Below are 10461 nucleotides of genomic sequence, written 5' to 3' on the forward strand. Positions count from 1 at the left end.
AGCATTGAATAATGATAAATCTGAAGAACAGAGAAAAAATCGCATCTGTGGAGACTTCAAGGTGACTGTAAACCCGGTCCTTCACACGGTACAGTATCCTCTTCCGAGGATAGAAGATATTTTCGCCTCACTATCAGGAGGGAAACGTTTCACCAAAATTGACTTGGCACAGGCATATCTACAGATGGAGGTTGAAGAGGCCTCTAAAAAGTATCTCACGATAAATACACACAAAGGTCTGTACCAGTACAATCGACTGGTTTTCGGAGTAGCATCCGCTCCAGCTATCTGGCAAAGAGCTATGGAGCAAGTCCTCCAAGGGATTCCAGGGATCAGTGCTACCTAGACGACATCCTTGTAACAGGAGAAAACGACAACGAGCACCTTGCCAATTTGGAGCAGGTGTTCACTAGGCTGAGAGAACGGGGCCTACGAGCAAATTGCCCCAAGTGCGAATTTTTCCAGAATCAATTATCATATTGTGGCCACATAATTAATAAGGAAGGGTTGCATAAGTCACCTGAAAAAATTGAAGCGGTCATAAAAGCCCCAGCACCTGAAAATGTTTCACAATTAAGGTCGTTCCTGGGATTAATAAATTACTATCATAAATTTTTACCGAACTTATCAACTCTTCTGCATCCTCTTAATGAACTGCTACAAACAGGAGTAATTTGGGAATGGAGCGAAGACTGTAAACGTGCCTTCCATAAATGCAAAGACTTAATCACGTCCAAAGAAGTTTTGGCTCATTACAACCCATCACTGCCAATCAGACTGGCGTGCGATGCATCCCCTTACGGCGAAGGAGCAGTATTATCGCATAAATTCCCTGATGGCTCGGAATGGCCGATAGCTTTTGCGTCACGCTCATTGAACTCAGCTGAGCGTAACTATGCCCAAATCGACAGAGAAGCACTCAGCCTGGTATGGGGAGTGAAGAAATTCAACCATTACCTACACGGACAAAAATTTACTTTGTTGACTGACCATCAACCCCTCATCTCCATATTCAACCCTAAAAAGGGTGTTCCCATTATGACAGCGCAAAGGCTACAGAGGTGGTCCCTTTTTCTAGGGGCACACCAATATAACATAGAATACAAAGGATCAAAACAGCATGGGAATGCTGACGGTTTATCGCACCTACCGTTGCCAACTGTAGAAGAAGCACCTACCGTAGACCCAGTGGAGATTTTCCACTCTACCATAGTCGAATGTCTACCAGTAACAAATTCTGCCATTGAAAGGGAAACTAGAAATGACCCGACTCTCTCACGAGTCTACGATTTAACAGTGAAGGGATGGCCAGCACATGGCGAACCACTGTTGCCAGCATTCTCGCAAAGAAGAGAACAGCTGTCAGTGTGCCGAGGAACCTTGATGTGTGGATCCAGAGTGGTGATTCCACCCAAACTCTAGGATAAAGTTCTAAAGGAGCTTCACGAGGGGCATCTGGGTGGAGTGAAAATGAAGAACCTAGCCAGGGCATTTGTATGGTGGCCAGGTATCGATGGAGACATCGAAGAAATGACCAAGAGCTGCCTAGGATGCCAGAAGGTCCAAAACGCTCCACCACAAGCCCCTCTACATCCATGGGAGTGGCCCTCATCTCCCTGGCAAAGGGTACACATCGACTTTGCTGGTCCATTTATGGACTCAATGTTCTTAATCGCGGTTGATGCACACTCCAAGTGGCCGGAAGTAATAAAGATGTCCTCCACCACCACGGAAAAAACCATCACAGTATTAAGGACCATATTTGCCAGGAATGGGCTGCCTGAACAGATCTGTTCTGATAATGGACCGCAATTTGTGTCTGAAGAATTCAGGAAGTTCTTAAAAAACAATGGGGTTAAGCAGTACACGTCCGCCCCATACCATCCCGCCACCAATGGATTGGCTGAAAGGTTTGTCCAGACCTTCAAGAAGGCCATAAAGGCCATGGGTAATGAAGACATAAAACTTCAGCACAAGGTGGATAACTTCTTGTTTGCATACAGGAATGCAACACATATGGTTACAAACCAAACTCCCGCCATGATGTTCTTCAATAGAAGCCTAAGATGCCGGCTGGATTTGATCAAGCCAAACATCAGAAGGGACGTGGAGAACCGGCAGTTTCAAGGCATGAATGAAAGGCCAACTAGAACCTTCCAGATAGGTCAACAAATTTTGGCCCGGGACTACCGTACCGAGAAATGGCAGCCTGGAACTATCTGCACACGACTAGGACCGCTGATGTATACCGTGGACATCGGAGAAAGCATAATAAGGCGCCATGCTGACCAAATCATAGAGTCATCCGAAAAGGGACAACCTACACCACAACTCTATACGCCTAATGATGAAGTAGAGATACCCATATCTACCTCCGATCCGGTGATATTGGAACCCGATGAACCCGACACTGGCATTCCAGCCGAATCAGCCTTGCCAAAAGAACCTACTACACCACCAGAAACTACTACACCACCGAGGCGTTATCCGGACCGAGTCAGGAAGCCTCCAGAGAGACTGACTTATAATTAATTAACTGCAGCAATGTGTAGATTATTTTTCTTGTAACATGTAATTAATAATTACTTAAAATATTATGTACTGGTTGGCTAAAAGGGGAGGAATTGTAGTGTATGTGCCTTTAAGAGCCCCCTGTGTACTGTAATGCCGGTAATGGCCACTCGGGCTATATAAGCCTGTATATTGTGTTGTATCAGTTAGTTCCCCTCCAGACTTTGTTCAGTAAACACCTGTGAAACCAACTCCTGTCTCTATTAACACACGAATACAACAAATAGTATAGATGCATTTAAGGGGAGGCTAGATAAGCATATGAGGGAGAAGGAAATAGAGGGTTATGTTGATAGAGTTAGATGAGGAAAGACGGGAGGAGGCTCGAGTGGAGCATAAACACCGGCATGGACTGGTTGGCCAAATGGCCTGTTTCTGTGCTGTATATCCTATGAAATCATATGTAAACCTATGAACTGAACTCGTAAGATTTGCAATGGATTCAACTGGGACATGGGTTTGTGGGATTTTTAATTGCTGCTGACTATAAACTACTTATGTATTGTGACTGGATTTAAAAGAACAGCCACTAAACAAATCTAGATAAACAAAAATGTGAAAGACGCTAAATAAATGGAAGAGTCATTCTTTCTTACCTCAAGGTTCTCTCAATTTGGTGATCCACCATGTTCAAGCTGGATAGATTTAAGGCCTCGGCTGCTATACCAGTCAGGGCTCCCACAAGAGATATTTCCATTTTCCTAGTATCTGCACCACTGAGGGCTCTGCTGGGATGACAGTGGCTTGCCACACACTACATGATAGATTACAGTGCAGACAACCATTCATCCATGACTACAGATCTAGCTAGTGGACTCCTCCACACTCCTCACCAGTGCAGTATTCCTAAGTACTGCAGCAGAGGCAGGAACTGTGCTAATCCTCTGGACAGCAGTTGCCTGCTTTTCAGCTGCCACCACCATTTACTCTTCTTTACTCACGCACTGAGCTTCATCCATCTGCTACGTTCTCAATCTCACTATTTACATTTACCAGGCTATTAAGCTTTTGTACACGTTTCCAGAAGCTTGGCCTATAAGCTCAGCTAGTAGCACACAGTTAACCCCTCAATATTATCAACAGCAATATTTAGGACCTCATCCTTTTTACCCTGTCTCAATCTATACACAAGAAGGTATGCTAGAGCACTTTGAGATTCCATAATGGGAAATCATGCAACGACATAATAATAATGAATTTTAGGGAACATGACAAGAGTTACATCACCGTGGGCCGACTTATCTGGGAGCAAATACGTGTGACAAACACACCAAACAATGCTCGCTAAAAATAGTCTAGTGTATTTAAATCATAATAAACATTTCTATTGCTGTCTACAATTTTCCTATATTCTCAACAGTAACTCCAAACCAGGATGATTAAAGCTCAAGACTGAAGCCTTTCTTAATAGCGGTGAGTTCTTTGCTGGGATTATTTTGGTCACAGGTCTAACCATTGTGACTAAATCTTGTTAAAAATAACTTAAAGGAACATATATTGGATGCATATCACAAATATTCAGGTTGAGATAAAAAAAATGCTACAATTTTAATAATTGCCAATGGTTGTGAATTACAGACAGATGCTAAGCTGCAAATTACCAAAGAGTTTGCTAATAATTGTACCAGAAAGCATCAGGTAACGGATTATCTGTCAAATGCAGAATGAACCAGGGTTAATGATGAATAAGCTATTATTTCAAACTGAAGAAAAAAACTTGCACAGCTCAACTCAACACTGAGCTCAGTGTAAACTTTAATTCCATACTCACTGATGTGCATTCTGCTATAAAGCACAAGGCACATTCTACCATTAACCTAGTTCCAAAAATTAATTAATCTTTATTAGTCACAGGAAAAAGCTGGGTACAAGGTGGTGAATGGGTATTAGTTATCTGTATGGTGCGGGAGCTGATTGATAGGGTACATTTACTCACAGTTTCGAGATGGCAGAGACATAGTAATGGAATCATCAAAGATCGATGCTATGTGGAATGTCAGAGCTACTCATTTGGTCCTTTGCCCCATCTCCGGAACAGCTGCAGCTACAGATAGTGCTTTGATGCAAGGATAACAAATCTCTATGTACGGGCATTACAGAAGACAACTGGGTACAAGCAAAGAGAGTTGTTCCTTGCACAAAAGGAGATTTCTGAACTGACATTTATCAATGCCTACCTTAAACACAATACAGAATTGGTGGGTGGAATCTATAGCTTCAAAATGGAAGATAAGATATTGCCATAAAAAAGCTTATCAGTGGATTTTGTGCAATAATTGCTTTTGCTGTTAAGCTGCCTCGCTGTATATTGTGAGGGAAAATCAAAGGCGTGGATTCTGCAAAAGTCACAAACTGAATATGGAATTCACTGCAAGGACTGAACTTGCCACTCATTATATGGAATTAGTATCACAAAATCTCAAATATAGAAGCCATTACTACTATGTATTTTAATTTTGGTTACTGTTTCATTAGAATTATAATGGCAAGATGTGTCATTAAACTGCCAATGTTATTAGAAATTAACCCGTTAAAGAGTCGAGGAATTAAAGTCTTAAGCAGAGCTTGAAACAGAATAGACTGTAACTGAAGATAGAAGACAAGAGAAATACACAGGTCTGATCTGAAGGTGAAACTTGTGGGTCTATTGTTAAGGTTTCATTATATTGTTAAGTACCATGAAAAACAAAAGATGACTTCCTTGCCAGGATTTGAAGAATACCTGGTTGATAGGCTCCTACAGCTTAAGAATGAAGGCATGGTTCTGGTGTTTCACTGTTACCTCAATACATTAATAATTTAGAAAATAGCTCTCAAATTATGGGGAGCTTATTGCATATTGATGAAACCCTCAAGAAAGAAGTGTTATTGCTGTTGGAAGTTCAAAGCTGTTTGAATTGCATGTTCACCATTAGAACATAAAATTGTTAAGGAGAAAGAATTTAACAGTTTGAGAGAATAGACATGCAAGGCAAGCCAATAATCTCCAGTTTATCTTGAATGAATGGTGGCATATCTTGCTTGTAGGAGTTACACTGCTGATCAACAATATGTTATTTCATCAGATCTAAATTAGATTTTAAATGAATTATTTGTGTAATTTGTTGCACAGTTTGAGAAATCACTAAATTAGTCACAGATACAAAACAACCTTAAAATGGGGGGGGGGGGAAACAGAAAATACATAGCATGTGGCTGGAAGAGAAAGATAGGTTAACATTTTGGGTAAATCCCTGTCAGAATTGACATGGTGAGGTAGGAAGGGCACCTATGTATCACTCTCCAGATTAAAGAGGGAGGGGAAACAACAGGTGTTGCTCAAGAAAATATGGCCTAGAAATTCAGTGGATAGCGCCAGCCGTTAACGCCATAAGAGGGGTCTACTTCCAGCGCTAGGCACTTTGCGCCCGGGCGCAGCGCGATCCGCGCCGACGCCCAAATTCAGTTGACATTTAGCGCCGGCGCAAAGTGTTTGCGCCCACTCAGGTGCGCGCGCAGCTTATGACATCATATCGTCGCGCAACGCTGTTTGTGTGCCCCAAACCGGAAATTCAGTGGCGCCCGCCCAATGTGGGCGTGGTGCTGCTAAGAACTGTGAAGTGGAACGCAACAGAGGCCCTGTGGGCCTCGGGGAGCGCTAATTAAAGGGCACTTACACTGACCTATAAAGCCCAGCCATTTTGCTGCAATGACTTTACTGCTTTGGATTTCTGGACAGAGACCAAGGGACAGAGCTTACTGATTTGGGACAACATAGGAGAGGTATTTTTGGCTTCTGGCCAGTGCTTTGACATTTGACTCATTGTGATTTCACTGTTTTCAACTTCATTATGGGGGCTGTATGTGGGTGCAACCCTGAGTTGCAGCATTATGTGCGAAGGGCTCGCAGACGCTGTGAGAGAGGGCCAGCCATGCCTAGACGCAGAGGGGCCATCAGGCGTCGGCAACGTAGGCCTTACACACTCAGGCAATACCGGCAGCAGGTGTCCTATCTCACCATGACTGCGGCACATTGTGTTAAGAGGCTGCGCTTCAGAAGGGAGGTGGTTGCAGAGATCTGCCAGCTGCTTCACAGAGATCTGCGTCCACAGCTGATGTGCAGGACGTCTCTCTCGGTGGAAGTGAAGGTCACGGTGGCTCTGAGCTTTTATGCAAGCGGCTCCTTCCAAGCCGCTGCTGGGGACATAGCGAACATCTCCCAGTTTGCCGCGCATCGCTGCATCCGGCAGGTCACCGATGCACTTTTCGCGAGGAGACACCAATTCATCTCCTTCCCCATGACCCGACAGAGGCAGGAGCAGCGTGCAGTCGGATTTGGCAGGTTCGCGGGCTTCCCCATGGTGCAGGGCGCCATTGACTGCACGCATGTGGCTATGCGGGCACCTATCCACAATGCCGAGGATTACCGCAACCGGAAGGGCTACCATTCCCTCAATGTACAGCTGGTGTGTGACCACAGGCAGCGCATCCTAGCTGTCAATGCCCGCTTCCCAGGAAGCAGCCACGATGCATTCATCCTGCGCCAGACTACTGTGGCTGACATGTTCGAGGCACAGCCTCCACCAAGGGGATGGCTTATTGGGGACAAGGGCTACCCTTTGTGTACATGGCTCATGACCCCGCTCCGCGTGCCCAGGACCCCAGCGGAGGAGGCATACAACGAAAGCCATCAAGCCACAAGGAACATCATAGAGCAAACGATAGGCGTCCTCAAGCAACGGTTCCGCTGCCTGGATCGTTCCGGCGGCTCTCTACAGTACTCGCCGGATAGAGTCTCCCAGTTCGTCGTCGTGTGCTGCATGCTGCACAACCTGGCTATCCGCAGGACTCAGGCACTGCCACCTGACATTGCACCACCACCTCAGGAGGACGAGCAGGAGGACCATGAGGAGGAGGAGGAGGAGGAGGAGGAGTACCAGCCCAGGAGGGAGCCACAAGGTCCAAGGGCCGTCCGCCGGGGGCTTATTGCTCGACACTTCTAGGCCCCCTGTCAGGGAATGGGCTGTGGAAATGTACGCACCTGAAGGCAGCCGCTCCGCAAGCCCTCAGCCGGTTAACGCAACAACCACTTGAAACATGACACCTGGACATGCTGAATAAATAAAACGCTTTATTTCACAAACTCAGGGCCCTTCCCACATGAAACAGAAAAACAGACAAGAGCCCCAAAAAACAGTCAAAAACATCTGTTGCTCCCAAAACCTGGGGAGGACTTACAAAACTTGGCCATCCAAATGGCCTTCAACATCGGCCTTACAAAAATAAGGGCCCCCCTCCACAACACAAACACCCCCATAAAAACAAACAAGGCCTTGATCTTCGGCCTTCCCAAAATAATCCCCCCCAAAGCACAAGCCCCCCCCATATATAAAAAAACGCTCTCACCACACTCTAGTGGGTGTGCCGAGAGGGCGAGTCCTTAGACAGCCTTCCCCGGCCCCTGCCCGACCTGCTGCTCCGCCTCAACCTGGGCCCTGTGGCTGGGACAAGGCTGGGGGAAGGCTCATGAGGGCCCCGAGGCGTGTCGGCAGATGCCCTTGGGGGTCGGCCTAGACGACGCACGTCCCGGGAGGGGCCGGCTGCTGACTGCTGCAGCTGTCGCTGGCCAGCATCAGTGCCAGCAGCAGCTCGTCGCACCTTGGCTGGGGGAGTGGCAGTGTCGGCTGCACCAAAGGGGGCAAGCTGGCTGATGGCAGGCGCGCGATGTTCACCAGAGACACTGGCACTCGGCCGGCTTGGCAGTGCAGCAGGCGCAGCTATCTGGTGGAGGCCAGACCGCTGTGCTGCAGCAGGGCGGCGGGTGCCGTGGCGAAGCCTCTGCGCCACAGCGAGTGTGGCAGAAGTGAGTGCCCGAACTGCCCTGGTATGTGGCCGCATCAGCTGTGCCAGTGTCTGGATGGCACCACTCATCTCGCGAGTCGCGTCCTGCACTGCCGCGAGATGCTGGACACCCCTGTCATGGGCTGCCGCGAGTTGTTCCACCCCCCTGGCCTGTGATTCCCCGAATGCGACCACACTCTGAGCCAGGGACTGAATGGCCTGAGGCATCTGGTCCACAACCCCCATGAACTCCTGGTGGCGCCGCTCAGAGGCCGCCGAGATCTCTTCGAGGAGGCGCACCTCCTGGGCGAGGACCCTCTCCGGACTGGAGGGAGGACTCTCCCTCTGGGGAGAAGGCGGCCGAGCTGGCCGAACCCTCCCGCCTGCCTCAACCCCACTGGGCCCAGGATCTGCCCTCCCCTGCAACACCTCCCCCCTCTGGGGAGCGGGCCGGCGTGCTGCCGGACCCTTCCCGCGTGCCTCAACCCCACTGCGCCCAGGATCTGCCCTCCCCTGCAACACCTCCCCGCTCTGGGGAGCAGGCCGGCGTGCTGCCGGACCCTTCCCGCGTGCCTCAACCCCACTGGCCACAGGATCTGCCCTCCCCTGCAACACTTCCCCCTGGCTCTCCTGCAGGCCAGACGTCCCCCCTCCATTGCCATCCCCTGGCGCGGCTGAGGGTTCCCCCGATGTGCCGCCTTCCTCCTGGTCCTCGTCGTCCTCCTCCTCCAAGGGCCTGGCACTCGGAGCTTCAGGGACCACCTCCTCCTCAGCAGCTGAAAGCAGGAAGGCATAAGAGTAGCTTTAGAGTGAGGACACGGCGTCAGCGAGGGAGGCCTGAGTGGTGGCATTATGCACATTTGTCGGTCAGTGGGAAAGGATCTAGATCTGAAGCGCTAGGGCAACGAGAGAGGTCCAACCGGTCATGTCCTTACCAGTGGGTTCCAGTACAGGGTCCGCATCTCCGATCGCAACAGGGTCAGTCACCCGGGAACGCATGAGTCCAGCCACGCTCTCCTCCAGATCAGTGAGCGCCTGGTACTGGGGACGGCCTCCACCGGTGACAGTCTGGCTCCTCAAATTCCTTGCCAGCTTGGCCTGCAAGAGAAAGGACGGACTCTAAGTACAGTGTGGTGCCCTGTTGCTGTGTGCACTGCCTCCCATGGTGGAATAGCTTGGCCAGTGTGGTGCCCTGTTGCTGTGTGCACTGCCTCCCATGGTGGAATAGCTTGGCCAGTGTGGTAAGTGCAGAAAGTGCTATTGATGATCATGCCAGTGCCATTGCTGCGGGAGGAGGGCTGCCCATTAGGCCTTTGAGGTCCCTTTGCCCATAATGTGAGGTTCACATGCAAGGATGAGGAGGACACTGGAAAGGGTACTCACCTTCACCAACCGAGTGAGGTCGTTGAACTTCTTGCGGCATTGGTCCGCACTCCTGGGGACATCGCAGGTGGATGACACCCTGCGGGCGATTCTCCTCCAGGCTTTCCTGTACTCGCTCCTGGGAGCCTTGTTGCCACTGTCCGGGCACAATATCTGTCTTTTGTCCTCCACACCATTAATGAGCACCCTCAGAGCATGCTCGGAGAAGCGCTGCGCTCGTTCACGGGCCCTCTCCATGTCTCCTGGCGCTATTTTGGCCCACCAGCAGTGTTGAGGCCTAGCTGCAGGGCTCCAGTATGCAGGGCGTGGCAGCAGTCAAAGTCGACCCTTCCCCCTTTAAGAGCAGGCCGGCGTCAGGGTGTCTGCTGTCAATCAAAACATGACCGCACCTGCGCTGCGCCCGGCCTCGGCGTTATCAGGCCGCATCGCCGGATTAGCGCCTGAACAGAGCATTGCAACGCCAGTTTCAGCGCTCGGCCAAACTCTTGGCCAACTCTACTGAATTTCGGCGAGGTGGCCTGCACTTTCCGGCGGGCGCTAACTTTAGCGTGCGCCCAGCTTTAGCGCCCCAAAAGTGTCCAGACTGAATTTCTAGGCCCATATGTGTTAACCACTTCCACAGAGGCAGCTACAAGTGTCTGATCTCTCCACCTCTCTCTCCTCCTTTAAGATGCTCCTTGAAACCTA

Source organism: Somniosus microcephalus, chromosome 18 (genome assembly GCF_052327205.1).
Source record: "Somniosus microcephalus isolate GS21.2 chromosome 18, FLI_Smic_1.0, whole genome shotgun sequence".
Taxonomy (NCBI): Eukaryota; Metazoa; Chordata; class Chondrichthyes; order Squaliformes; family Somniosidae; genus Somniosus; species Somniosus microcephalus.